Source organism: Nestor notabilis, unplaced genomic scaffold (assembly GCF_000696875.1).
Source record: "Nestor notabilis isolate BGI_N333 unplaced genomic scaffold, ASM69687v1 scaffold22442, whole genome shotgun sequence".
NCBI lineage: Eukaryota > Metazoa > Chordata > Aves > Psittaciformes > Psittacidae > Nestor > Nestor notabilis.
Genome location: NW_009919982.1, coordinates 19,320 through 23,923, shown reverse-complemented (window position 1 = coordinate 23,923; position 4,604 = coordinate 19,320).

Sequence of the window (4,604 nt, the reverse complement as noted above, 5' to 3'; positions counted from 1 at the left end):
TTTCCCTATTGCTCTACTATTGTCTCTCTACTCCAATTCAGGATATCAATGCTCCCTCCAGCACCATCTCAGCCCTGCTTCTCACACAGCTTTCTTATGAATTTTCCTGCCTGCTGCTGCACTGAGAGCAATTTAAATACTTCTGTGTTGGAACTCAAAACTCAGAAGTATGTTGACATTATACTGCAGGCTCCCTGCAACAGCAGAGAACAGACTTCTGTCTGACCAGACACCTCCTAGGACTATGCCCTATGTTTTCATTTAATGCATGAGCACAAGACAACAATACTTACATTCTAGTTTCTTGGTTTATCTCAGTTTGCTATTGTAGAACTACCTGTTCAGTTCTGTGCATGGGTTGGATTAGTATTTCTTTAATCTAACACTGTATAAAAAAGTGCTTAATTAAAATTTACATGACTATTTACATCATTCTTCTTTTGAAGCTGAATAAGCAGCTTCACTGACATCAGCAAGGCTGAATACTATGTATTGAACCAAGAATTCAAACATTTATATCACATTTAGGTGATCAGCTAATAGATTGTGAGCAATGAGTCAGGCCTTTGCAAGAAGAGCTGAAGAATTTAGTTTAGTCAGGTCTATTTCAAATATTGATCTACACTGATGTCTCAAATGGGTGGAAAAAGTTTAAACCTATTCATCTGCAAACATGTTGAATAATATATTCAACAATATTTTAAGCATATAAGTCTTATTCCAAAGTAACAGTCTCACAATACGTTGCACAGAAACCCTGATTCACTGATTCCCATACTCCCTTTTGTGATCGAAGAGAACATATAAAAGACCCAGGACTTGGTAGATATCCCTAAGAACAAATTAATCATACTTTCTTGGTACTTTCCACTTACTTTTAAGATAGAATATGAAGACCATGAGCAGTTTATTCACCAGAACTGTTTATCATAGTGCATTGCAGTTTCCGTACTTGGCCTCCACAGCACATAATGAGAAAAAAAGCCAGTACAGATGACTAGAACTCAAAAACTAGTGCCAAACTTAGCTTACACATTTCTTGCATGCATACACACACAAAGAACAGAAGAATGTATTGAAAATTCTGAAAAACTCATATTCTTCAAGCTGAAATTCTTTCAGGTGAGACAGTAAATTCCTTTGGCTATCTGAAAATAACTTACACCTGCAGATAGGTGCAGACTAGTGTCACTATTTGCCTGACAAAACTAGAAGGGAAACACATCAAACAGAAAATCTTCATTTGAAATGAAATACAATGTAACAAAACACAAAAGGAAAATATTTCAGGCCTTTTAAAACAAGAGTAAGCCATAAATCAATAGGACTACTCAGATCACAGAAGATTTGTGATAGGCCCTAAATAAACTCCAATTAAATTGACCAATCTCAGTTTGCAAAGTTAACATTGGAGATCAATAAAGGCAGTGCATTGCCTTTACTTCAAATAAAGCATCATTTCACCCAATACCTTGCTCTTGAGAACTCACCACAATTTTGGTTTCAATGTCAAGGAAATTACATAATTCCCACGGCAAGTCATTAAATAAGTATTTTTAAGATGATTCTATGAACAAATTTGTACATTCCTTCTAAGTAATCCACGCACAGAGGAACTTCTGTTCTCTTGAAAATTACATAGGAAAAAGAAAAATTGTGTCAATTATCTAAAATAATAGATTTAATAAGACAGTAATGACAGCAATTATATGGCAATTCAAGATCACTCATTACACATTATTAAATTCATTATCAAGCAACTATTAAATCAAAAATATTATTTTAAATAAAGCAATATATAGTATAATGGCTACTGACATCAGAAATTTCTATCAAATAGCAGAAAGCTTGAAAGATCACACCAAGTGCTAAACTGGATTGATAACATTTAGAAAAATATGCAAAATCGGAGATCTGCAGAGTTTCAGACTCAGAGCTGATAGGACTCTGCTGAAGCTGTGCTAGTGGAGCTATAGGGGCAGTACCAATCAACTGCCACCAGAACCAGCCGTCACAACAGCCAGGATGCTGCTTCATCTCATAAAGTTGCGCTTTAGCTGCCCTTAAATTAGATAGCCTAATCGTCTACTTGCTGCAGCAAACTGAGAGCTCAGTGCAGGCTGAAAAACCTGCTGGAGAAGCAGGCCAACCCAACTGGGTACTGTGCCTCTACCACGCTCCAGGCTCTGGTGGCTGAGCTGCTATCCATATCTCAATCTAGCTAGCTAAAAGGTCACTGGGGAACATCTACACAAGCTGCAAACACACCCTTGGCTGAAGGGCAGGCATACTCAGCTTCGGCAAACACGAACCACTGTATTCACTTGTTCAGCTCTCAGCCACCTAGTGCTGCAGCCCAGCTCAGAGGCGGGATGCTGTTGTTGAAGGCACGCAGCAGGAGGAGAGCTGTCAGCAAAAGGCAGATAAAGATCACAAACAAACATTTCTGGTTGGGCTTTTGAGAGATAAGCACACCTTTAATTGCTCTGTCTTTGAAAGGCTCTGCCCCAGCCTTACAAAGAAGAGCACAGCCGCCTTGTTGCGCTTCTCTAAGTTCACATTTTAACACTTAATGCCTGGAAAAATGAAAAACCACTGTGGACATGGCTGCGGGGCTGAATGACAGTTTAGCCAGCCCAAGAATGATGAAACTGGTGTGTCTTTGGTTTCGGTGCTTCCTTTGCATCTGTTTGTGTAACTCCAATTTCTAAGGAGTCTAACCTACACAGTCCCTGATCCAGAAAGCAAGACCTCCCTCTGGAGTCCTGCAATTCGTATTTATCTACAATAATGAGAGCTCTGTGCCTGCTTGTCCTCACATCCATCTGTGTTTACATAACCATTAATGAGAGCACAACTGGAACAATAATCAAACTTTAATTACTGAGAGGCATGCAATAGCATTCACAAGCCTTTATTTCATTTGCGACTCTTATAAGTCCTCCTTTCTACAGAGAAATGAGGCAAGCTGAACAGCAAGATAAAAAAGGTCTCATAGTTAAGGAGAAGAAAGGGAAGGGAAAAAAAGGGGGGGGGGGGAGAGAGAGAGGAAAGGAGAAAAAGAGAAGAGAGGAAGGAGAAGGGGACCTCTAATCAGGGAACAGAACTCAACCTTCACACTTGTAATTACAGAAAGGACCTTGCCTCCAGACTGCCTGTGAAACAACGGCTGGCTGGTGTACATCTGAGGATCACTACCTGTTCAAGTCAGATGTCAGAACAGCTCACAAAGCCAAGGAAGGAAGCAGATACCAAAAGGATGGATTCAACATCAACAGTTCAGTGCCTACATTCATACTTCATCCAAATATCTGACACTTCATCCTCTGCTGTGGTACAGTAAGAAAAGGAAGTATAACTGTAAGGCACAGAGACTCTCCAGTCTGTCGGATCCTGAATGGTTTGTGACAAAGCAGATGAACTCATGGGTGCTTGTAAAGAAGAAAATGATAATAGGTTCTCCAGTTTCTCCAGTACACGTGGCATTGTTGCTAAACCACCCTGGGTCTCAATGGTATGTGCAGCTTGTACGAACTTGTGTAGCTGAATAGACATTTGTTGTATTATACACATCAACCCTAGAATTTCTCAAGAGAAAGATATGACTGCAGGTGATATCAACAACCTTAACCTTGCAGTCTCTGGTAAAGTCTTGGATGGTTCAAGAGCCTTATCTGCTCCTGCTGTACAGACTTCCATACTTCTGCTGCAACGAACAAGGTAGCACCAGCTGAAAATCACTCTTCAGTCAGAACAAAACATTAGATATTTCCACATGGAAGAGCAACAACACAGCTTGTACTTCAAACATTTCCTTTTTTCAACTAGTACTGTAGAGTCCTACAGCAATATAATTCAAGTGGCTGTAGGGTGGACGGTGGCAGCAGAGCAGCTACAAGACATCAGGGAGATCTGACACAGCCTTATAATGATGAAAATAGCATCACAAAACATCTGTTAGGTGAGAAAATACTCATTTAGTCTAATGACTCTTGCATTCTCAGAGGTCAAAGAGCAAATACATGTTACAGCCTGGTCACTTAAAGCTGAATTCATGCAAGGATATTTTCTGAAGCAGTCCTTACCATAGGATCACCTTTAAGTATTTCTGCGGATCTTCACCCAACTCATCACAACATTTTGAGGCAGACAGACTTTGTGATATAAGAGGAAAATGCAAGATTAGTTTCATCTTTGCACTTCAGACATTTGGCTAGACTTAAGCAGTCAGTGGAACTGTAGGCATGACTTAGTCTATCATAACAGGAAGGCAGGAAAAGCTAATCTCACAACCAAATGCATTCACCTAAAATGTAAATTAGCCTTTGGCCTTTTTCTGGACATTTTAATCATATACATCCTACTCAGAAAAGTTCTTAGCTAAAAGTAATACAGAATAGCTCAAGTTCAAGTGCCTGGCCAATTTCCAGAGCTCAGATATTTCTTACTTCCTACTTCTGATGTCCTGTCAGGGAGATGGTGCCTTGAAATAAGCAGAAACAACCCCCTGGGAATAATTTCTGTGCCCAAGTCCCAGACTCTTGACCCAGCTCATATAGCCAGAGTATACTCTGAAAACATCCTGCCCCTCAAAGCCAGCAAGG